Genomic DNA, 26685 nt, shown 5'->3' on the forward strand with positions numbered 1-26685 from the left:
AAGGCGGAGCTCATTTGAATCGAGTAATTGCGGATGATCATTAGCCGTCTCTCTAGCAGCCTAAGACTTATTACTGATCTAATCAGAGGAGCTAATTAATATGACACCAGGTTTCACAGGCAGGCTGGTGGTTTGTTGGGTCTTTCAGACGTTACACAATGACAAAAGTGTGGGCTGATTTACAAAAAGTGCCAAAGTGGGGAGAGAGAGAATAATAGAGATTGTGTCCTCTAAGATTAGATGTGTAAAGACGCTGCTGATTAATTCTGTCATTAAGGATGAACGAGAAGAGGACGGGCGCCGGCTTTTTTTGGACTTGTTTTATGGCGCTAATTAAATTAGTCACTCTTGTTATTGTTGCTGCGAGGTGTTGCACTCTTGCTCTTTGTGTTTGTGTGTGTTTGTGACATCCTCTTGTTTTTACTAATGAGTATTTATAACGTGTACACAGAGGAATTGCTGCTACAGAGAAAAAGCAATCGGATGCTACATTCAGGGCACCAGACGGCATCTAAAATAGTCGCATTTGCGACCAAAAATATTAATTTGCAAGTGATGTTTTTGCTGACATCGCCACTGGTGACTATATAAATTTACATGTTATGACCTAAAAATTAGCACGTAATTTCTTTTTTTTCTTCTTATAAATATATTAATGTAATAAAGTATGAATGAAATGTTAAGGTTAGGTAAAAAATACTATTAAAGGAAGAAGTCCACTTCCAAAACAAAGATTCACATATAATGTATTCACCCCCTTGTCACCCAAGATGTTCATGTCTTTGTTTCTTCAGTCGTAAAGAAATTATGTTTTTTGAGGAAAATATTTCATATAATGGACTGGTATGGTGCCCCGATTTTGAACTTCCAAAATGCCATTTAAATGTGGCTTCAAACGATCCCAAATGCGGCTGTAAACGATCTCATTATATGTGAATCTTTGTTTTGGAAGTGGACTTCTCCTTTAAATAAAAACGATCCCAAATGCGGTTGTAAACAATCTTAAAATAATTTGTTACCCTGCTGCTTTAAAATTTTAAGTTCAGGCAACTCAAATAAGTTTAGTCAAATTGAAATTTAAAGTTGTACTAAGTGATATTTGAGTTGACTTAATACGTTTTTTTTTTTTTGGTTAAACTTAAATGCTGGGTACGTAACCCAGCTACTTTAAAATTTTAAGTTGAATCAACTCAAACATCTAAGTTGACACTTAGTATAACTTAACATTTCAAGCTGACTAAACTTTTTTTTTGAGTTGACTGAACTTAAAATTTTTAAGGCAGCCAGGTAACAAATTATTTTAAGTTGACTCAACATATTGTTTTTTTTACAGTGTGGAGCCCTGCCTTTATGGTGCATTTGCATCCTTTCTGTTCATTTTTCACAATTCTCAGATTTGTAACCACATGAGGGTAAGTAAATAATGACAGAATTTCTTTTTGGGGAATGAGAGTTCCTTTAAACACATGCTGAATGGCATACACATACACTTTTCCCATAGATGGAAGCTGCAGACAGGAAGGGTACAGGTACCATTTGTCCTTGTTAGAGAGAAAGAGAGAGAGAGAGATTGCACAGCTCTCTCGTTCATCATGTGTATTCTGCCCATGGCTGAATTAAAGGCAGACAAATCCATCTCTCATGGAGCAGTCTGAGGGAAGTGATGGCTAGGACACTTTAAGCTTTTATCAAACACCAAGGCAATGGCCATAAACTTGAGTTACGCTGGATGGTGGGGAATTAAATTCCCTTTCTTCATTGTTTCATTCTCTTTCTCCCTCGCCCTTGTTTTCTGCCCAGCTGTGTGTGTATGTTGTGCTGCACAGGTGTGAGTTTGACATCTACGACATGTGTTAAACATTGCTTATGTATGTACACAAGGTCAATTTTTTTATTAAAGTGTTTTTGAAATAAGTCTCTTATGGAAGGCCATTTCAGCCACTGAATAAAAAATAAAAAGGGTAATTGTGACTTTTTATCTCACAGTTTTGACTTTTTCTCACAACTGCAAGTTTACATCTCGCAAATGTGAATTTTTTTTTCACTAAATTATGTGATACGAAATTGCAGTTCTGACTTTTTTTCTCTGAAGTCCAGTTCTGAGAGGAAAAAATCTCTTTACCTCTCTTTATCTTGAATTGTGGCGTTTTTTTCCAGAATTGAGTTTATGTCTCACAATTGTGACTTTTTTTAGAATTGCGAGTTTATATCTCGCAATTGTGACTTTTTTTTCTCAGAATTGTGAGTTTATATCTTGCAATTGTGACTTTTTTTCTCAGAATTGAGTTTATATCTTGCAATTGTGATTGTTTTTTTTTTATATTTCAGAATTGTTTTTTACTGTGAGTTTATACAGTCATGGCCAAAAATATCGGCACCCTTGCAGTTCTGTCAGAAAATGCAACACTTCTCTTAGAAAATTGTTCTAACTGCAAATGTTTTTGTATTTACATGCTTATTGTTTTTGTTTGCACACAGAAAAAAACAAAGAAGAAAAGTCGAACTTGATCAAATTTCACACAGAACTCAAAAATGGACTGGACAAAATTATTGGCACCTTGTCAAAATTGTAAGAAATAATTGCTTTTTCAAGCATGTGATACTACTGTAATTTGTATTTAGACACACCTGTGGCAAGTAACAGGTGTGGGCAATATAGTAATTACACTTGCAACCAGGTAAAATGGAGAAAAGTTGACTCAACCTTAGTGTTGTGTGTCACACTGAGCATGAAGTAAAGAAAGAAGTGTAAAGAGTTATTTGTGGATTAAAAGAAAAAAATGTGGAAAAACATGGACAATCTCAAGGCTACAAGTGTATCTCCAGAGATCTTAATGTTCCTGTGTCCACTGTGCGCAATATCATCAAGAGGTTTACAGCCCATGGCACTGTAGCTAACCTCTCTGGATGTGGACGGAAGAGCAAAATTAATGAAAAATTACAACGAAGGATTGTTCGAATGGTGGATAAAGAACCCCAATTAACTTCCAAGCAAATTCAAGCTGATCTGCAGACACAGGGTACAACAGTGTCAGCTCGCACTATCAGTCGCCATCTGGATGAAAAGGGACGCTGTGGTAGCAGACCCAGGAGGACACCACTGCATAAAAAAGCAAGACTGGAGTTTGCCAAAACTTGTATGACAAAACCACAATCCTTATGGGAGAATGTACTGTGGACAGATGAGACAAAAGTAGAGCTTTTTGGTAAAGGACATCATGGCACTGTTTACAGAAAAAGAAATAAGACCTTCAAAAAAAGAACACAGTCCCTACAGTCAAACATGGTGGAGGTTTAAAGATGTTTTGGGGTTGTTTTGCTGCTTCTGGCACTGGATGCCTGAACTGTGTGAACGGTATCATGAAATCTGATGATTACCAAAGAATTTTGGGGTGCAGCGTAGTGGCCAGTGTCAGAAAGCTGGGTCTCCAGAGGTCATGGGTCTTCCAGCAGGACAATGACCCGAAACACAAATGGTTACAAACAAAGCGCTGGAGAGTTGTGAAATGGCCAGCAATGAGTCCAGATCTGAATCCCATAGAACACCTGTGGAGAGATCTCAAAACAGCAGTTGGGAGAAGGCATCCTTCAAATCTAAATGACCTGGAGCAGTTTGCATAAGAAGAGTGGTCCAAAATTCCAGTAGGGAGGTGTAAGAAACTAAGAAACTCATTCATGGTTGCAGGAAGCGATTGATTTCAGTTATTTTTTTCCAAAGGGGGTGCTACCAAATATTATGTTAAGGGTGCCAATAATTTTGTCCAGTGCATTTTTTGGGTTCTGTGTGGAATTGTATCAGATTTGACTTTTCTTCTCTGTTTTTTGTGTTGTTCCAATGCAAACAAATTAAAAAAAAAAAAACGTGAGTACCAAAACATTTGCAACTGCAGCGATTTTCTGAAAGAAGGGTTGCATTTTCTGACGGATTTGCAAGGGTGCTGATATTTTTGGCCATGACTGTATCTCGCAATTGAGACTATTTTTTCAGAATTGCAATTCCAAATCTGGGTGTATATTTTGGAATTCCAAGTTTATATCCTGCAATTTTTACTTTATATCTTGCAATTCTTACTTTATAACTCGCAATTGCTAATTTATATTTCACAATTCTGAGGAAAAAAAATTGTCATATAAAGTCAGAATTGCAGGATATTAACTAAATTCTGCTTTTTTCTCGGAATTGTGAATTGTATCACGCAATTCTGGCTTTTTTTTTTTCTCACAGTTCAGACTTTCTCAGAATTGAGATATAAACTCACAATTGCGAGTTATAAAGTCCAAGTCTGAGGAAAAAAAAACAAAAAACAATTGTATTTTCTCAGAATTGCTAGTTTATATCTCACATTTCTAGCTGTATAACTTGCATTATAATGTCCTGTAATTCTTAAAAAAAAAAAAAATCAGAATTGTGAGATAAAAGGGTGCAATTATTTTATTTTATTTTTTTCTATATGTTTTAATCACTGGCAGAAATGGCCTTACTCTTATGTTTTTTTTCCCGAAGTTGCATTTACTTAATTAAAAATACAATAGAATTCAGAACTATGTGTTTACTCTATTATAATTTCTAGTTTAAAATCTGATTTCCCTTAGGGTTTTATTTTTCCCTAGGCCAAAGGAGCCCATCTTGCATTTTCTGCCTGTGTGTGCGCGATTGTGTGAATGAGAGCGTCTGTTCACAGTTGTGTGTGTGTGCCTGTACGTGGGTTTGAAGTTCCAGCAGATGGGTCTCAATGTTTCCTGCTGAGTTGACTCAGTTGACAGCTCTGACTCACCTTTATATCGCTGTCACACAAAATATTGTTCACAGTCTTGGCTTCAGAACCCCTGGCTGCCCTCTCCAGAGCCCTGAACAGCTGTCCACTACAGTGCCTGCGTGAAAAGCACTGATTTAGAAAAACGGGGGATCTGGCGGGCGACGCTGGGGAAGGCTCAGAGGATCCAGAGGAGCACTCATATCACATACGGCCAGGAAAACATGATTATCCATCCGTTCATTTTCCAAACCGCTTGTCCTATGTACTGTAGGGTTGTGGGATGCTGGAGTCTGTCCCAGTGTCTTGGGGCGTAGGCAGGGAAACATACTGGACTGGACTAAGGAAAGCATTACTGTTTATATAATTTCCTTAATATACTGAAGTTAAAGTTGACTTGTAGGCTATATATTTATAGTGTTCATATAAAGTGTATTTTACATATACACACACACACACACACACACATATTAATGCATTTTAACCTAGTGTATTTATGTAATTTTATAGTTTAAAGTTTAGAAAATTAAAAGACAGACATGTTGAGGTAGGAGTGTAGATACATGTGCTATTTAAATAGCTGTTTATAAACAGAAAACACAGCCGCAGATTCAACGCCTGACATATTACCTTCTCCTGATAACACCCTGCAGTCAGGGAAAAGGAAACACTCAGCGGTACACTCCACATCCACTTCTTATAGGCATGTATGACAGAGATATATGAACGAGCGTCTCTCATAACCCAGTGGTAATTAGAGGCTGCAGGAATGTGACATGTTTAGAAATATTCATTAGGAGAGCTGTCAGCACGGTTGTGACAGCTGTGTACGGCTCATATCAGAGTTTTGTGGTTTTAAAGCGGCTGTCTTTAATTTGATAAGCAAGGTATGTTAGTGCTGATATTTACTTTTCTTATAAATTCAGGGAATATCTGGTTTTGCATATTGATATGAGAAGTAGATAGAGAACGGGAAATAATAGTGGCTGGTGCACCCACATAGAAAGCATGATAGAAAAAGCTGGGTGGTACTGAATGTGAATTTTAATGTACTTTTTATTTGACTATAAAGTATTTGGCAGCACTTTCTTAAAGAGTGTGTCATTGGATTTGTTGTGCCAGTCCGTCTCTATTTTAATAGTGTCTCTGATTTAAACTTCAATAGCAATATGAACAGACTTTTTTCGCATTCAGTAGTCTTTGGTATTACTTCAGACTTTCAATTAATCAGTTTGAAACTTTGTGATTCAGTGACTCATTTAAAAAATCTGTGATGTGTTCTCTGTCCTTTTTAATGTTTAATTCATTAATTATTTTTTTTAAAGCTGCAGTCTGTAACTTATTTTGTGTTCAAAATTTACTAAATTTATATAATAAGCAAGTACATCATGAATACATTTTCCAAACCGTGTTTTTGGCTACGTGGTTCGTCATAGACATAAACAGAGAGAAGTAGCTCCGGCTGCAATGTTTTTCCCACAAGACGCATACAGTTCTGTTTATTAATCACTAGGGCACAAAAAGTTAGGGACTGCAGCTTTAAATAAAAATATGTGACCCTGGACCACAAAACCAGTCTTAAATAGCACAGGTATATTTTTAACAATACATGGTATGGGTCAAAATTATCAATTGTTCTTTTATGCCAAAAATCATTGGGATATTAAGTAAAGATCGTGTTCCATGAAGATATTTTGTCAATTTCCTAACGTAAATATATCACAACTTAATTTTTGTTTAGTAATATGCATTGCTAAGAACTTCATTTGGACAACTTTAAAGGCGATTTTCTCAAAATTTAGATTTGTTTGCACCCTTCGATTCCAGATTTTTAAATCAACCAAATGGAAAGCGTATTTATTCAGCTTTCAGATAATGTTTAAATGTTCAAAAAATGGACTGAATTGGTTTTGTGGTCTAAGGTCACATATGCTACTGTTCAAAAGTTTGGGAAAAATAAATTATTACTGTTATTCAGCAAGGATGCATTAAATTGATCAAAAGTGACAGTAAAGGCATTTATAATGTTACAATCCTGGAAAAACTGTTGCATTTTCCACAAAAATATAGCACAGCATTTTTAACATTTATACTAGTAAAAAATATTTCTTGAGTACCAAATCAGCATATTAGAATGTTTTCTTAAAGGTCATCACATGAATAAAGTATATATTGAAAACAGTTATTTTAATAATATTTCTCAGTATTTCTGTTTTTACTGTAGTTTTGATAAGAAATAAATTGGTAAGACATAAGAGATTTCTTTCAAAACTTTTGAACAGTAGTGTTTGTAGGTAAATACTGCTGTCTATTATTGTGTTTTGTTATATTGATGCATGTAAAAAATTATATTTAAAGATTATTGATTAAATATTATTTTCCCTTGTGTTAATTGGGTGAAAAACAGTACACCAATTTAAAAAATCTAAATAATACTTTATTTATTATTATTTTTTTTTTAAATAATTACATCATCATTCCAGGGTCGGAACTTTTCCATATTTGCCCCCTGGAGTTGATTCCAGATCACCATACTATGTCTTTAATCTCAAATACTTAAATTTACCCAATTACTTTAATCAGTATTTTAATATCAATATAAAAAACAATATAAAGTGTTCTTGTTTCGTGTCTGTGTTTTGGGCATGTCACATTCTGGCTTTACGGACAAACATGCCAGTCCATGACGTTAGTCTAGTCTAGCGCAAGTTATGCAAAAACACCCGTTATAATCACTGAAACTACTAAATTAATCTTTTATTTACATTGTACCTGCATTGTGGTATTTATGAGGAGAAAATGTGTGACTGTAAGCACTCAACACAGCTCTGGCGTTTTAGTGCTGACTAATCTAAGCACCTCTGATTGGCCAGTGCATTCCTAAGTTCAACAGAAATGCATTTGATTGGTTATAAGGCTCAGCGCTGCACAAATTAGCGGTTAAAAGAAATTGATGAAATGTGAGCAAATCTAAATATAATTCTGTGAATTGACACTTTTCGTTAATTTTCATATTTTATTTTAAGCGTGACAGCCATAATACATTAATTGTGCAGCCTTTTTTGCCTATTTGTTTTGAATTTATGGGATATTTTTGTTCATTTTGGTGGCATTTTTGCCACAAGCCCTCATTAATTTCCAACCCTGCATCATACGTTTACATTATAAATGGCTGTTTGACATTTATATTGATATTGACAAAAGCTCAAAGCTCAAAAAAAAAAAAAAGTAGCCATTTCGCCCTACCATGGAGAACTTATGTGGGTGTCTGAGTTCATGCGCTAATCACAGGGCCATGCTCAGACGAGGTTAGCATGGTTGTCATCTGCCTGGGAGGTTGTGTGTGTGTGTGCAAGACTGTGTTCATGAGTCAGTATTTGTGTGCGAATGTGAAGTGTTGTTTTTGTGTCAGAATATGTGTGTGTGTGTATGTGACAGCAGTGGCATGCTGAGAGGCCCATCTGGCCAGACACAAACACACATTCTCTGGCCTTGCCACTGGGAGCTGTGTTCAGTTGTTTGTGTGAGAAGTGTACACAGTGTGACACTGCCGAAGAGGACACAGGGCCGGTATTGTCCTGATCAGTATGTCCTCTTATTTACACACGGCCCTCGAGGCGTTTGTTTGAGTGGTCAGTGGCTTGCTCAGCATCAACATCTGCAGAAGGCTGTACTTGGTCCAAGATTAAATTTTGACACACCAGTATTGAATCTTTGATATGTTATGTTATACACATTCCACATACAGTTTGTGTGGACGCTTTACACCAGTTGCATCAGGGAGAGACAGATTTTCGTTATTGCTGTTAAATAAAACCAAGTATTTATTATGTTGTGGTTCCTCACAAAGTGACCAGCCAGCTGGCAGTGATTGATTTTATTTATTCGGCGAAGCCAGTTTTTACTTGGTGGGTGTTAATTTTGGACTGTGTTTATATGCCTGGTTGTTCATGTCAGTTATAGAGCCACTCTAACCCACAAGCATCTCTTTAAGGCACACATGGAAACTCTCTCTCTTCTGCTCTTTCTTGTGCTCTCAAGTTTACAAGGTTTGCAGTGGCTTCACTTACGCCTCCATCAAAGAACACACAGACACCCAGGAGCAAACGCTCGCAGTGTGACTCACACAAACACACACCTGATAAATGCTAGCTTCAGTCTTGACTCTACTCCAAAACTGAATGCACTAAAGCAGTGGTATTGTAAGGCACTGATTTTCACACTGGGCTCTGGGAAAGAGTGCATTTATATATATTCTGTGATGGCAAAGCTGAATTTTTAGCAGTCTTCAGTGTCACCTGGCATCCAAATATTTTGTACCGAGCCCATTTGAATTTAAACGACGCCTTTTATGAGTCACTTAAACCGCTGTCTTTGTTTTCTTTATTTCTGGCAAAGAAATTTGCCCTAATGTTGTCTTTGTGTGACAGTTACTCAAACGCACAGCCAGTAATAATGGTGCTAATGTAATGGTAATGCTACTTCCTGTCAGCCCCCAGCGCTTCCTTTTCCTCTGAGTCTTAATGCTGTTTGACAAGACTAGGCCATGATGTCCCCCTATCACAGTGCGGTTCTAATTTTCTCCCCCTTGCTCATCTTTCTCTCTCTCTCTCCCTGTTTGGAAGGGATGGAATTAGCTCTTTTTCCACTCGCCATGTATTACAACGTCTCGGCTTGACAGGATTGGGTGAAGCGTTAACCTCGCAGACAAGCTTGTTAAGCATTGTTGCGGTGGTGACTGGGCTAAAGACAGGATAATAGACACCCCGGCTGCCGCCCGTCCGTCAAGTTGAGGGTGGGCAGTCCATCTGCTGAAATTAAGCGAGAGCAGTTTACCTGTTTGGGTTGTAATACCTCGGACAATTGCTGTCAGTCAGACTGCTCGTGTAGCTAGTATTAATTGCACCTCACTACAGCACTTAAAGAGCAGTATTGGTAAAACTGGATGTCAGTCAAGCCAACCCACTTAGCTGACTTCAAAAACTAATGGCCCTTCAGGATGTTGCACACAGATGCACAAACACTCTCGTGTTGAAGGACAATGTAAGATCGTTAATCACCATCTTGCTTAGTTGCAGGATGCTGAACATTTATAGAGAGTTTTAGCAAATGTAAATTTCCTGTGGTTGTTATTAGTATAACTCTGAGTTTACTTCCTCCACTTGACTTAATGAGCTACTAAACTGAGACCGTCGACAGAAATTCTATGCCAGATCTGAAGTAGTATGGAGTCAGAACTGTCTCAACAAAAATGTATTGATTGGATATGTTTTGTGTACATTTTGATACAAATATATAGTGCAATTTTTAAACTTAGTACAACTCTGTTCAGCTCTAAGACTGAACATCTCTAATGGTGTGTGCACACCAAAAGCGAAGCGAATAATGACATCGCGTCACTCACTCTACATTACTCGCGGGATGTTTTTCGTGTCACTCATGCTAAAACATTGCGCAATGAGAAGTGTCTTCACGCACATCAACAGCAACATTTCTTTCTGACATTTTTCCCATCATCAGCCATGTTGGAGATGTACAGACTACTTTTGCTGCTCTGTACCCATTGTGTGGAAGTCCCAAATACACCGGAAAGCCAGATCTGAACATGTATGGAGTCAGAACGGTCTCAACAAAAATGTACTGGTTGTCTGTTTTGTATACATGTTGATACAAAAATAGTGCAATTTTGAAACTACCAGTCTGTCTTAGTACAACTTTTTTCAGCTCTAAGACTAGACATCTCTGATGTTGTAAGCACACCGAAAACGGAGCAGATATTCGCGTTGTGTTACTCATTTTAGATTACTTGCGGGATGTTTTTCGCATCACTCGTGCTAAAACATTGCATGATGAGGAGTGTCTTCATGCACATCAACCTTTTTTTCCATCATGGAGATAACTACTGTTGCTCTTCTGTACCTGTTGTGGAAGTCCTAAATATCCTGGAAACCAGATCTGAATAAGTATGGAGTCAGAACTGTTTTAACAAAAATGCATTGCTTGTCTATGTTTTGTATGCGTTTTGATACACATATACAGTGCAATTTTTAAAAATTCCAGTCTGTCATGGTATAACTCTGTTTAATTCCAAGACTAAATATCTCTTATGGTGTGTGTGCACCAAAAGCGAAGTGAATATTCACATGGCATTGCATACTTTAGATTACTTGCAGGATGTTTTTTGCATCACTCATGCTAAAACATTGCACGATGAGAAGTGTCTTCATGCATATCAACAACTACATTTCTTTCTGACATTTTTTCCGTCATCAGCCATGTTGGGGAGAACTACTGTTGCTGCTCTCTACCTGTTGTGGAAGTCCCAAAGACACCGGAAAGGCAGATCTGAACAAGTATGGAGTCAGAACTGTCTTAACAAAAATGCTTTGCTTGTATATGTTTTGTATGCATTTTGATACACAAATACAGTGCAATTTTTTAACTTTTAGCCTGTCATAGTACAACAGTATTCAGCTCTAAGATTGAACATCTCTAATGGTGTGTGTACACTAAAAGGCCATTTTCGTCTTTGCGTTGACTTTGTTTGCAGTCTACTTGCACAAATAATTAAATTCGCTTTTGGTGTACACACACCATTCGATTTTAAATAGGTAACAACTGGGTCATTGTAAGCTACGGGTAAACAGAATCCTAGGTTATCTTGCTTGAAGTTTCAAACTGCTCATAAATTATCCAGGATTAATGGTTTGGTACTACAATTCAGTATAATTTACTACAATACAAAAGCCGTTCTAATTTTCCAAATTACAAGTATGAATCTTTTCAATAAACAGGGTTAAAAGAGGTTCAGAATTATGATATCCTGGGGTTTAGTCCAATGTTAAAATCCTTATAGTTAATTTTCTTCAATGTGTTTTTTATTTAAAAGAGTTATGTGATGTTTACACGTAATAATTGCACAGGAGTTAAATACAGTATTTACTCTTAGTTTGTGACCTGCCATTAAATCCTCAGTAGCTCATTTTAGCAAGTCCAAGCTGATCTAGATATTCGATCAGCCATGTATGACTTGGTAGACCATTAGGTAGGCCATCTTTGACCAGGAACTAAGCATCTACCATGTTCCAACAAACAGCTTGAAGATACGTAATAATGGATTTAGATGCCAATTGTAGAATGTTAAAGTCTATAGACATCTCAAAATCTTTCTTCTTCTCAATTCTCTCGTTCTTCCCATATTTTTGAATTGGTTGCTGACCAAAATCTTCCCAGCATTCCCTTATATATACGCATAAGACTTTTTTACTGCTTGCATTCCTAGATACTTCAGTGGAGATATGAGTCTATGGAGAAGCTGGTAGCTTGTGGAACTTGTGTTTATTTTTCCACTGGTCTCGCCAAGGTTTCCAGAGAGGGGTTCTTGATCTGCTAATAGAGATGGAATTTAGCTCTCCATGGATCAATGGTTATACATCTGGACTGGAATTGAAGGCCAGTGTTTTAGATGCCAACGTCACATTTGTATATATTTGTGTGGACTTCTTATGGATACCCAGGGATTGCTCAACACTCTTCCTCGAAACCCACATCAACACTGTCTACGGGAATAGTTGACCTAAAATGTAAATTATCATATCATCAAACCTGACAGTGTATTTCATAGCTTTTTAAACTTTGCAGAGTTTTTTTTTTTGGAAAGCAATAGACCATGTCACAGTTTCCTTTACTGTTATTATAACTGCAGTCAAGAAAATTGATAATAATTTTTAAAGACTGTTCCACCTGTCATATTCAGTCAAAACTCATTCTCCCTGATAACATAATTTTCCCCTCTCCTCTACGGAGTATAGTTTCCAGATTAAACTGATTTGGCTGCAATTCCTGGATATAACCTCTATATTCATACTTGAAGCATAACATTGACTGGAACAATAGGAGGAGAATGTGATCAAATTTAAGCAATTTGTTTATACTCTAGTAGCTCATAGCTAATTGCTTGTAATACAATTCCTTCCTTTCATATTAGTAGCTGGTTATCATGATTTGCTATACACAAGGGTCCATATCACAATAGTCCTGATTATTGTAGAGAGATTGATTTGTTTGTTTCAAATTAGTGAAGTCATTTGCTTCAGTATGTCGCAACATAGCCTTTCTAGATTCACTCTGGGTTTGTCTCTAACGCTCCCTAGTTGCTTAGATGCAGTTGGATGGCGTCAGCCATGAGATTGATCATGTTGTTGGACATAACGTGTTGTTGGACAAAAGTCTGGCTGCTGAGCGACACAAACGCGGATCTCATTATTTGTGTCTCGGTGTTCATATTAGAGGAGTTTATAATAGAAGACGACACAGTGAATCATTTCTCTCTCTCAGTAGCCATCAAACACCACAGAGTGCTTTTGATAATATTTTCTGCCTGCAGAGCGATTTTATGGAGTACATTATCTCTAGATTTCAGAGTGGAGGAATCTCTCACAATATTTGTAATGTGATTCCTTTAATCCTGTGGGTATCTTTAATAAGGACTAACCTATCATGTGTTATCATAACCTGAATAAGCAAGCTAGGACTTGACTGTTACACCATATCCTAACCACACTTTTAAAAATAAAGGTTCTTTATTAACATTGATGGATGAAGAACTTGTAACATCCATGGAAACATTCCATTCCACAAAAGATTCTTAATAGTTAAAGAAGTCATTTCAGCTTTTTTCTCCATATAGTGGACATTCTATGGTGCCCTGAATTTGAACTTCCAAAATGCAGTTTAAATGCGGCTTCAAACGATCCCAAATGTGGTTGTAAACGATCCCAGCCATGGAAGAAGGGTCTTATTTAACTAAACGATTGGTTATTTTCATAAAAAATAATACAATTTATATACTTTTTAATGTCAAATGCTCACCTTGTCTTACACCGCCTGAACTTTGTTTTATTCCGGTTCATGACAGTTAGGGTATGTCGAAAAACTCCCAGCTCATGTTCTCCCTCAACTTCAAAATCATCATATATCGCTGTTTTACCTTTTTTGTTAAGGGTGTTTGATCTTCTTTGCATGTTCACTTTGCAAAGACTGGGTTGCTACTTCAGCAACGATGTAGGATGATTTTGACATGATTTTGAAGTTGAGGGAGAAAATGCGATTGGAGTTTTTCTGCATACCCTAACTGTCTTGAGCCAGAATACACAGAGTTCAGGCAGAGCAAGACAAGACGAGCGTTTGAGATTTAAAAGTATTTAAGTTGTATTTTTTACATAAGATAAGACCCTTCTTCCTCGGCTGGGATCGTTTACAACCGCATTTGGGATTGTTTGAAGCCGCATTTAAACGGCATTTTGGAAGCTCAAACTCAGGGCACCATATCAGTCCATTATATGGAGAAAAATCCTGAAATGTTTTCCTCAAAAAACATAGTTTCTTCACGACTGAAGAAAGACAGACATGAACATCTTAGGTGACAAGGGGGTGAGTACGTTATCTGTAAATTTTTGTTTTGGAAGTGGGCTTCTCCTTTAAAAGAGGTTCTTTAAAATTTTAAACGTTCTTCACACTAAGAAAAATTTCTTTGGGGAACCCAAAATTGTTCTTCTATGGCATCACTGTGAAACCCCACGTTGAAACCATAAACAATTACAGATATATTTTAGATTAATAAACAGTATTTTGGAGATATTGTGAACCAGTGAGATTTAATGATGGGCAGGACCTACCAAGTGAGTAGTTTAGGCCAAAAAACATTGAAAAACATGGAAAAAATTATGGTTTGTTGTTTTGTAATCATTGTGTCTGGTTAAGATATGATGTAACCTGCTTGATGAAAACATCAAACGTAAAAACCGGTAGACAGTGGGAACTACTATTGAATTTACTCAAGACTGAGTATTACTCTTTATCTCTGAAGCTAAAGGAGTACTAGAAATCATAAGAAGTATGTTGCATCACCCTCAGGCGGATCCTCTAGGCTTTTACCTGTGAAAGAACCAGGAGGTTTCTCGGCACCAGGTGAACCTGTAAAGCCACTATTGATCAGGTAACGGTGCAGGGGTTCTTTGAGGCGATGGGAAAGTGAGAGCAGAGAGAGGAGATGGAGAAGCATGCTGGGCAAAATCCGAATGAAAAAGGAAGGAGGAGGTAGTAGAGAGAGAGTAGTGCGCAAAGCTTTTATGGTAAGAACAGATGAGGCGATATTTCATGTCCAGTACGCATAGCACACAGAGAAACATAAATTCCACCCTGTATTAAATACAGAGCCTCCTGCAGGGAAGCCGTTCAGAGGTTCAGGCCCTTCTGTGCTCGTTTTGAATAGCTCCCGGGAGAGATTCTCCACTAGCGATGATCAAGGAACAGCTCTCAACACCAAAATCCTGACTTCACGTATGATAAGAACAACTGGACTATGACAAGAGAAACTGGTTTCCACTCAGCGGTGAAGAGCGGATTTAGCTGAGTCTATTCTGGATGAATAAGCAAGCAAGCTTTCACCATGGCCTACATACAGCAGGTGCAGCTGAATTTGGAGGTACTAAAGACACTGTGTTGGCATTGTGGAGGTGGAAATATAATCTGTGTAAAGGTTTGTGTGTGAGGGATACAGTGAATGAATGATCTGGGTGTGTTCTGATATAACTCAACAAATTGGCCATAAAGTGAATTGAATTTAATAAATATAATCAAATTATGACCACATGACCATCACTGAGCAGCAGTCATCTCTCTGTCTGTCTGCCTGTCTGTCTTTTGTTCATCTGGGACAGGTTGTAAATCTGGTCTCCCCTTAAAAATGAAGTTGCTTAGTGCAGCCCAGTGGGCAGCTGCAACAACAACAATAATAATAATTTTAATTATTGCTGTTGTTGTTGCTATATTACAATATGTTAAAAGGATAGTTCACTCAAAAATGTCAATTGTCGTTGATTACTCATCCTCATGTAGAGGTGTACGATATATATTGTCTGCTATAATATTGTACATGTTCAATTTGACATTATCAAGTATTTTGCAAAAACCATTCAAAACACCTACCGATTGCAGTGCACGCATTACGTGAAGTGTAGACTAGTGCCTGTATGCATTAACAATGCGTTCTTTCACTGCATGATTCAGTCTATTAAAATACATTAAGAATGATCACAAATTCAAGACATGGGAACAGAAAATGTATAGATTTATTCCACTGTTAATCAAGATCACACGAAGCGTGCCGTTTTCTTCTCCAAAAGTTACCATGGTTGCAAATGTGATATTGATTTTTGCAATAGTTCAAGAGACTAGAATTAAGATACTTACGTTTTAGACACCATATTGCCCGTTTTTGCTCTATTTCTCCAACAAAAATCATTCCAAACACAGCCACAGCACTGTTTTGCATCTCTGAGCAACATGTTCCTGAGTGATTCAAAAGTTTGATTCGGTTCAATCGCTATTACTCACTTATTAACTGTGACTTTCTGCCACCTATTGGCGGTTTTAATTCCACATTTAAAGTATCTTTTTATTAATTGAATAATTTCAAATATCAGTCTTCAACGTTTTATGTTTAAAATATTAAACAGTGTGTAAATACATGTAAATGCCACTTCAGATGCAGCTTCTGTATTTCCTCTGCATTGCAAAGATGAACTTTGTTGATACTGATTTAATTTGCTTGGTAACAGCCCAAATGTAAAAATCTGACTCAAAAGATAATGCACACTTTTAGAAAAAATGGCTTTTTAAAGGTTAAAATGCCCATAGAAAGTAAAAATCAATTAAACGTATTGGAAAAGATTAATGTCTATCAGTGTTCCACACAGAATATGAAGAATACCAAAAAAATTTGGAGTCAGCTGTTCATGATAGTCCTTAAGATACCAGCACAGTAACACTCAGCAAAATATTGTCTAATTATCGTTATTGATAAAATCTCAATATCGCACATATTCATTTCACCACCGTCATGTCAGTCCAAACTAGTAAGACCTTTGGAACACAAATTAAGATATTTTTGAAGAAATCCAAGAGCTCTCTGACCCTCCACTGACAATGACGTAACTGAAATGTTCCCAGGCCCAGAAACAGTCCATGTGGCATCTCCTCCAAGTCACCATCTTCCGCCATTATCGAGATTACCACAATGCATACGTCGATAAAGGCGGAGGACATGACTTGGAGGAGAAAAATTGTTAAATAAAGTTATTTTTGTTTTCTTTGCACACAGAAATTTCTTATTCTCAGAGCTTTGTAACATGGCGGTTGAACCACTGATGTCACGGACTATCTTAACTATGTCCTTACTACCTTTCTGGGCCTTGAATGTGTCAGTTGTGTTGCTGTCTATGCAGGGTCAGAAAGCTCTCGGATTTTATCAAAAATATCATATAAATGAAGGTCTTACAGGTTTGGAACAACATGAGAGTAAGTAATTAATGACAGAATTTTAATTTTTGGGTGAACTTCACATTTTGAATGCTTATTAACTGACTAATCACTTTGAAGTTATGAAGATGGGGAGCTACAATTTGTAGACATTTTTAGATTTAAAATGGATTAAGCAACAATAAGGAATATTTGTAGCTTTATTTTATCTAAGTTTTACTTGTATCTTGGACATTATTACAGTTTCACATTATTTACTAGTACAAATACTGCTCTTAGACACAAATATTTTGAGGTTCTCTTCTCTTAGTATCACTGCTTCTTTTGGGGACTGAAATGTCCAGGAATGTCCAGAAAAAACTGTGTCAGTGAACAGAGCAGCTAAACGCTAGGTCTGACTGCTGCTAAAGACTGACAGCCTCGAGAGCTCATGCCGACCTGTGCGTGTCATGACCCTCCCCCACATCGCTGCAGTGCTTCATTAGCATTTGTGTCAAGTGACTAAACCGTTTGTCATAAGTGACAGAGAGACAGATGTCATAAATGAGATGAATAGAATCATAAATAGCCATGTGGGAGGTGTTTGGTTTTGATTTTGCTGTTATTTGCTAATGTGGAGCTCCAAATGTTTTCTCCAGTTTTTATGTGGCACATCCACCTTTTTCTTCGCTGCGGAAATAAGACTTTGGGTGAGACTTCCGTTCATTAGCTGCTATAGGGAAATGACGAGAGGAATAACAATGTGCAGTAAACGGTAAAACTGTTTGCACTACAAACCATTTTGTTCATAATTAAGATAATACATTAAAATAATGTAAGACACACCAATTTGCACTCAAGCAGCAATCAAGCAGCAAGATGAGCTGTTTTGTACAGCTAAAAATAGCTGGATGCAGATGAGACTGGGAGCCAGACCCATAAAATTTACAAATGGCCTCATCCGCTCTTACAGCAAAAATAAGGTAGATAGCATATAGCGTATTTTATTTAAAATCACGTTTGTATATGCATGCCCTGTATTCTTTTGTGGTTTATGTTCATTATATAGCATTAGCACAGCATTAAAGGCAGGGTAAGTGATCTGGTTCACAAATTTTTTTTCACATTGTTTTTTAGATAGCAATCACTAAGTGGTCTAAATGTATTTAAATTGTTTGTGGAAGGTTCATCCAGTCTTATCCCTTGCTCCGAGGGATACAGTAGGCTGTCCTACCTACCTACCTGTCAACATGTATTTGAATACCTTCATATATTTAAGCCTTAAAGGATTAGTTCAGTCCTGAATTAAAATTTCCTGATCATTTACTCAGCCCCATGTCATCTTAGATGTCCATGTCTTTCTTTCTTCAGTCGAAAAATAAATTAAGGTTTTTGAGGAAAACATTCTAGTATTTTTCTCCATATAGTGGATTGCAATGGGGATCAGCGGGTTGGAGGTCCAAATTGCAGTTTCAGTGCAGTTTCAAAAGGCTCTACTCGATAGCAGCTGAGGAACAAGGGTCTTATCTAACAAAACGATTGGTCATTTTCTAAAAAAAAATACTAATTTATATACGTTTTAACCATAAATGCTCATCTTGCACTAGCTCTGCGATGCACATCTATGAGTAATCATGTTGGAAAGGTGCATGGTTTTTCATCTGTGTACTCCGGTTCAAAATGGTAGGGTATGGTGGAAAAACTTCATCTCATTTTCTAATCCAACTTCAAAATCGTCCTACATCATTGTTTTACCTTTGTTTTGTAAAGGGTGTTTGACTTTCTATGCAAGTTTGTTTTGTAAACACTGGGTCAGTACTTCTGCCTACATCATCATGATCTTTCCAACATGACTAAGTTGAGCTAGTGCAAGACGAGCGTTTGTGGTTAAAAGTATATAAAGAGCCATTTGAACTGCAATTTGGACCTTTATCCTGCTGATCCCCATTGAAGTTCATTATATGGAGAAAAATCCTGAAACGTTTTCCTCAAAACCTGGAAGGAGAGGTCAGATAATATACAGATAATGTACTCACCCCCTTGTCATCCAAGATGTTCATGTCTTTCTTTCTTCAGTCGTAAAGACATTGATTTTTTGAGGAAAACAATTCAGCATTTTTCTCCAAATAGTGGACTTCTATGGTGCCCTGAGTTTAAACTTCCAAAAGGCAGTTTAAATGCAGCTTCAAATGATCCCAGATGTGGTTGTAAAAAATCCCAGCTTAGGAAGAAGGGTCTTATCTAGCGAAACGTTTGGTTATTTTCATTTTAAAAAAATACAATTTAAATACTTTTTAATCTCAGATGCTCGTCTTGTCTTGCTCCGCCTGAACTCTGTATTCTGGTTCAAGACAGTTAGGGTATGTTGAAAAACTCCAATCATATTTTCTCCCTTAACTTCAAAAATCATTTCAAAATCATCCTACATTGCTGCAGAAGTACCGACACAGCCTTTGCAAAGTGAACACGCAAAGATGATCAAACACCCTTTAACAAAAAAGGTAAAACAGTGATGTAGGATGATTTTAAAGTTGAGGGAGAACATGAGATGGGAGTTTTTTGACATACCCTAACTGTCATGAACCGGAAAAAACAGAGTTCAGGCAAAGTAAGGCAAGACGAGCATTTGACATTAAAAAGTATATAAATTGTATTAATTTTATGAAAATAACTGATAGTTTAGCTAGATAAGACCCTTCTTCCTTGGCTGGGATCATTTGCAGCCGCATTTGGGATTGTTTGAAGCCGCATTTAAACTGCATTTGGAAGTTCAAACTTAGGGGCACCATATCAGTCCGTTATATGAAGAAAAATGCTGAACTGTTTTCAAAAAACATAATTTCTTTACGGCTGAAGAAAGAAAGGCATGAACATCTTGGATGACAAGGGGGTTAGTACATTGTCTGTAAATTTTTGTTCTGGAAGTGGACTTCTTTCATTTATTTTCAGCTGATGAAAGAAAGACAAGAACATCCTAAGATACCATAGGGGTTAATAAATTATCAGAAATTTTTAATTCTGGAGTGAACTTATCCATTAACTGCATATAATTACACAATACACTATAGAAAGTCATAATGAATATGCAAATAAATTGTAAATATGTATTATAAGAGTCCAGAGGCTGTATCTTGTGTTGAAGAAGATGGTTTGAGAAGAGCATGTGTTAATCTCTCTCTGTACACTTGCTGCCTATAGCCACCCCGAGGCAGTCTGAAAGCTTTTGGCCACTCACAATCGATTCTGATTTATTTCCTTTTATTTATTTTTTTCCTGCTGGTCAGTGACTCTCATAAATGTGTTTACGATACTCTCAACTGTTTCTAGGATCTGTATGGATTGTTCTGCTTTACTGCCGAAATTGCTCTTAAATTGAGAATACAAAGAACACACAGCAGGTGGTATCAAAAAAAAAAATGTGTCCATAAACACAATGACAGACACACGCAAGCTAAACTGGAGGGCCAGACACAGAGGTGTAAAAATCTTTATTATCTTGAGTGCTCTGTTGACAGAAATGACAGAAACATCTCCAAACAGATGTTTAGCACTTCCACTTTGACCTCCTGCTGAACTGAATTAGAGTAGCAGGTTTATTGAGCTGACAGATGTGTGTGATAAAACACAAAGATGATGCTTTGGCACCCTCTGGTGTCCTGAGTGAAGAACGTCTTCAGTAGTAGTCATTTCGTTTTGTTTGTTCCTTCCATGATTCCATTGCCCATCATCGTTCAGTTCTTTTCACGTCTTACTTGCTCCCTTGTACATTCTCTTTTTTTCTTTCTCTCACTCTATTCTTATTTTCCTTCATTTTATTCATTCTACCTTCTCTCCCTCTCTGTTTGTCATTGTCTTTGAAGGCAAGGTGCAGCTTGCCTCTCTGCAGTGATTGCCTTCTTTAAATAAACTCTTTCAATTAGTCAGCTCTCAACTACAGACAGCTATCACTGCTGGTGTTCCATATAGTTTACGAAGTTTTTAAAAACTGGTTTTAGTAAGCACTACAAATTGGTTGGTGTCTGTCATATACACAATGCTCGGCTGAGTGTGGAAAGCAGTATATATATCCTTGTCTTATTCTTCCCCGAGAGACAGACTCTTCCCTGCAGCTAAACATTGCACATGTCAGAAGTGCCTCAAAAAGACAGGCAGCCTGACAGCATGGAGTATAGTGTGTGTGTATGCGGTTTAGTGATTGTGTTTATATTGGAGCAATCGGGCAAGTATTATATAGACACAAGAGCTTTGCAGCACCTTTCTTTCTCCTCATCTCTCAACCTTTTCAGCACCTCTCTCCCCCACACAGCCTGCGGCGTCATTCCCCGCTTCTCCCCCCCTTCCTCCATCTTCCTTTTGCTCTCCCTGATGCATTCACCCTGTCGATGCAGCACATGTAGTTCACAGGTCCGCATCGATCGCTCTGTGATAGAGGCCGGCCCTGCTCAGGCTGTTTTGCAGTGATTGCAATTGCTAAGGTCTCTTGTAATGACATGCACTCTGTCTCTCAGAAGGATGGGGTTTTTAATGCGGCAGCCGGTGATTTTGCTTCCTGCAAAATGAATTTGTGTTTAAGGAAGAAATATTTGGTGCGAGACGTTATTTAGCAGTGGTATTGATTGCTTGATTGATTTTTTTTATTAGTTTTTAGTGTTGCCTGCTATTATTGCACATACTTACCCTGAGGCTGTGTGTCCACCAAAGCATTTTTCCTGAGAGTAGAGTAAGTAAGTGTTTTTTTTTTTGTTTTTTTTTAATGTCTCTTAGGCTTATCAAGGTTGCATTTATTTGGTCAACAGCAATATTGCCAAATATTATTCCAATTTAAAATAATGGTTTTCTATTTTAATATGCTTTTAAAAAAATAATGTATTCCTGTGATGCAAAGCTGAATTTTCAGCATCAGTATTCCAGTCTACAGTGTCACATGATCTTTCAGAAATCATTATAATATGCTGATTTGTTACTTTTATTATCAATGTTGGAAAATGCTCTTAATGCATTGGGTTTCCTTCTAAAGCATCAGCGAGTGTTTGAACCTTAAAAAACAGAAAACTGTTATTTTATATTGTAATAATATTTTACAATATTATTTTTTATTCTATATTTTTGATCAAATAAATGCAGCCGTGATGAGAATAAGAAACTAATAATAAAAAAAAACTCTTACTGATCCCAGACTTTTGAAGGGACTTTTTAATTAGTCTCTTAGGCTCATCAAGGTTGCATTTATTTGCTCAAAAATGCAGAAAAACAGCCATATTGTGAAATATTATTCCAATTTAAAATAATTGTTTTCTATTTTAATATACTTTTAATATACTCATTTATTCCTGTGATGCAAAGCTGAATTTTCAGCATCAGTACTCAAGTCTACAGTGTCACATGATCCTTCAGAAATCATTATTATGTGCTGATTTATTGTTTTTTATTATCAGTGTTGGAAACAGTTGTGCTGGTTAATTTTTTTTTTGGAAACTGTGAAACTTTTTTCAGGATTCTTTGATGAATGAAAAGTTAAAAAGAACAGCCTTTATTCAAAATAGAAATCTTTTCTAACAATATAAGTCTTTGCTATCACTTTTTTTTAATTCAATTTAACACATCATTGCTACTTTAAATGATTAATTTCTTTTTAAAAAGAAAGAAGAAAAATAAAATAATAATGCTGTTCTTTTTGAACTTTATGAAAGAATCTTTAAAAATGTATCATGGGTTTCAAAAACACATTAAGCAGCCCAATTGTTTCCAACATTGATAATAAATCAGCAAATTTGAATGTTTTCTGAAGGATCATGTGACAGTGAAGACTGCAGTAATGATGCTGAAAATTCAGCTTTGCATCACAGGAATAAACTACAGTAGAGGTCAAAACTTTACATACAGAATCTGCAAAATGTTAATTATGTTACCAAAATAAGAGGGATCATGCAAAATGCATGTTGTGTTTTTGGTACTGATCTGAATACAATATTTCACATAAGAGTTTCTTGTTTGCCATGAACAGTTCCCACAAAAATCCCACAAATTCTTTGGTTTTTCAGCATTTTTGTGTATTGGAACCCCTTCCAACAATGACTGTATGATTTTGAGATCCACCTTTTCACACTTAGGGCATCTGAAGGACTCATATGCAACTATTACAGAAGGTTCAAATGCTAACTGATGCTCCAGAAGGAAAAACAATGCATTAAGAGCCTAAAACTTTTGAACAGAATGGAGATGTTTAATTTTTTTATTATTTTTTTTTGTAGTACTCCTTTTTAGAAGCTACAGTAGATACTTACATGTTTACCAGAAGACAAAATAAGTAAAGTTTACCCTGATCTTCAAATTCATAAAGTTTTCACCCCCTAGCTCTTAATGCATTGCATTTCCTTCTAAAGCATCAGTGAGTGTTTGAACCTTAAAAAAAAAATAGAAAACTGTTATTTATATTGTAATAATATTTTACATTTTTTTTCTGTATTTTTGATCAAATAAACGCAGCCTTGATGAGAATAAGAAACTAATTAAAAAAAAATTTGAATAGCAGTACATAAACCAATTCCAATTACAGTGTTCTTTATTAGTTCCACTGATGAAGATTAATGTGCAGTATACAACTGTAGTTCATGCATGTTTGAAGTTAATGTAGCTCTTAAAATTGACCTCTTCCTGGTGTAACTCATTTCTGCAGAATCTATAAATATTGTCTTAGGTTTGGCCACTCTGCACAGTAAGTCCCTTTTTCTCCCCTCAGCTAGTTTTGGACAGCAGACGTATTGCTTTGCGCTCAGCCCTGGCAACCAAATCCCATAATATGTGGGGAGGCCAGAATTGTGGCCCGGGTCGATGCACTGTAAGAGCTGTGTGGTTTTGGACCAAGCTGACTGGAGTTTTCTTTGCCTTTTGGCTTCTTTGACACTCTCAGGACGGTTGTTATTTTTGCTGGTATATTTCCGGGTCTTTGGGCTGCACTGACAGACAGTTCACTTGGTGTATTGGTTACTTTACATGTCATTACCTTGACCAGTCTGACCCTGGGTCTGATCCAGGACAGTCGGTCATGGCCGTGCAGCTGGTTTTACAAGTGACCACCTCTTTTAGCTCAAACTGTTTCGAATGAACAGACAAATTGTCTACAATACACTGTGTATTTAAATGATATATTTTCCAAATAAATTTTGCATACATATATACAAGTTTGTTTTTGTGTTCATGTCCCATATGAACTGAGCTAGAATTGGTGTGTGTGGTTTTCAAGACCTGTGGCAAAACACGTAACCTCTTACCTCTTCTGGTTCGGGTCTTCACCACTTTACACTCCGCTCCATTGTTCTTCTCGTCATCTGCCAGCAATTACACTCGTTTATCTCCCTTTCCTCTCTTTCATCTGATCCCTTGCTCGCTAAAGACTCACCAGCTGGGCTGTAGCGGAGGGCGGGAGGTGTGCGTGCGAAGCCTGGGCCGCGGAGCCCCGTTTCGTGTTAGGACAAATGAAGAGCGCAATCTGCAGAGAGGGTTTGGCAGTGGCCCCTGCGTCTGAAAGTCATTGGATGGTGGAATTGTTCCCTCATCTCGGTCTCTCTAGGGCGGTCTTATCTCCATCCAAGTCTCCCGCTGCCTGGAGAACAGAAATGAGCTCCACACGCAGACCTGTCACTGCTCATAAAGCACACAGTACATTAAACCCGTTGTGCGTCCCTAACGTTTGGTAACGGCCGACAAACGTTTGCCTAACCTCTCTAAGAGCTGTGCTTAACATGTCCCTACGGATACCGGGGCAAGGGCTCCCAAATCTGAGAAAACTTTTTTCTGTCATATAGTCCTTAGTCAGAGTAGATGCTATATTTAGTTTGACAAGAACAAGTGTGCGGGGAATGAAAGTACAGCCCAGTTTAGTTACAAATGTTGATCATAGTCCACTCCTGAAAATGGGTTACTTCAGTATCTCATAGTCTTGTTTGCATAGCATCTGCTCTAAAGTATAATGCCTGTTTTTCTCACTTTCTTTTTGTGTCAATCTGCACATCTTGTCCTTCAATGTCTTTTGAAAGGCTTTCTAAGACTTGCTGAATAGACCTACATCTCAGCAAGTGTAAACACGCTCTTACATTGGTATGTCATATTATCTTGTCGCTCTCGAAAGTAATAGCTGGTGCAGTTCATCTAAAAGGTTCTTCAGTTTTAAAATGTTTTGTGGATACAGTTAGTCACCTAGGATTAAAGCTGATATTACTGACTATACCTGCCATCTTTGACTTAACAGAAATTAAAAGAAAAAAGTGCAAGCCTTTTTATTCCATAATTAATAAATTGTTTAGAATTTTTTAATAAGCAACACAAGACATGATGCAGTTTAGTTCACATTGCATGATTTTAGCCCTGATTTTCACTCTCTGACAGTTCTGTGGAAATCACAGACAAATGCCCAGAATTGGAAGCAATTCGGTGCTTGTTCACACAAGTGACACTCTCTTAGTATGTGTTGTCTATAACCCAATTTAGATAGTAATTGTCTCTCATGGGGACATAACCTATTTTCAACATTTACAGGGGTTGATCAGTGATTTTATTGCCTTCTGAATTCAGATTGTTTTTGCTTTTCTCCCACCACCTGCGTAAAAAAAGTCAGAATTACAGTTGAGGTCAAAAGTTTACATTCCCCTTATAGAATCTGCAGAATGTTAATTATTGTACAAAAATAAGAGGGATCATACAAAGTGCATGTTATTTTTTATTTAGTACTAACCTGAATAAGATTTTTCACATAAAAGATGTTTTCATATAGTCCACAAGAGAAAATAATAGTAGTAGAATTTATAAAAAGGACTCAAAAGTGTACATAATACTGTGTTGTTATCTGAATGATCCACAGTTGTTTTTTTGTTTAGTGATAGTTTTTCATAAGTCCCTTGTTTGTCCTAAACAGTTAAACTGCCTGCTGTTCTTCAGAAAAATCCTTAAGGTCCCACAAAGTCTTTGGTTTTCCAGCATTTTTGTGTATTTGAACCTTTTCCAACAATGACTGTATGATTTTGAGATCCATCTTTTCATGCTGAGGACAACTGAGGGACTCATATGCAACTATTACAGAAGGTTCAAACACTCACTGATGCTTCAGAAGGAACAAACATGCATTAAGAGCTGGGGGGGTGAAAACCTTTGGAATTTGAAGATCAGGGTAAATTTAACTTGTTTTGTCTTCTGGGAAACATGTAAGTATCTTCTGTAGCCTCTGAAGAGCAGTACTTAATGATATTTAGGCAAAATAAGAAAAATGTACACATCTTCATTCTGTTCAAAAGTTTTCACCCCTGGCTCTTAATGCATTGTTTTTCCCTTCTGGAGCATCAGTGAGCATTTGAACCTCCTGTAATAGTTGCATATGAGACCCTCAGTTGTCCTCAGTGTGAAAAGATGGATCTCAAAATTATACAGTCATTGTTGGAAAGGGTTTGAATACACAAAAATGCTGAAAAACTAAAGAATTTGTGGGACCTGAAGGATTTTTCTTTTTTCTTTCTTTCTTTTTTTTTTTTACTTAGTGGCCTGAATAAGATATTTCACATAAAAGACATTTGCATATAGTCCACAAGAGAAAATAATAGTTGAATTTATAAAAATGACCCTGTTCAAAAGTTTACATACA

General features: G+C 37.0%; 1 protein-coding gene across 7 annotated transcripts in view; it reads left to right on the plus strand.

The window, feature by feature from the left end:
• Positions 1-26685, plus strand: part of auts2a (activator of transcription and developmental regulator AUTS2 a) — a 466844-nt gene that overhangs the window by 139502 nt on the left and 300657 nt on the right. The window lies entirely within an intron of this gene.

Source organism: Labeo rohita, chromosome 10, assembly GCF_022985175.1.
Source record: "Labeo rohita strain BAU-BD-2019 chromosome 10, IGBB_LRoh.1.0, whole genome shotgun sequence".
Classification (NCBI taxonomy): Eukaryota; Metazoa; Chordata; class Actinopteri; order Cypriniformes; family Cyprinidae; genus Labeo; species Labeo rohita.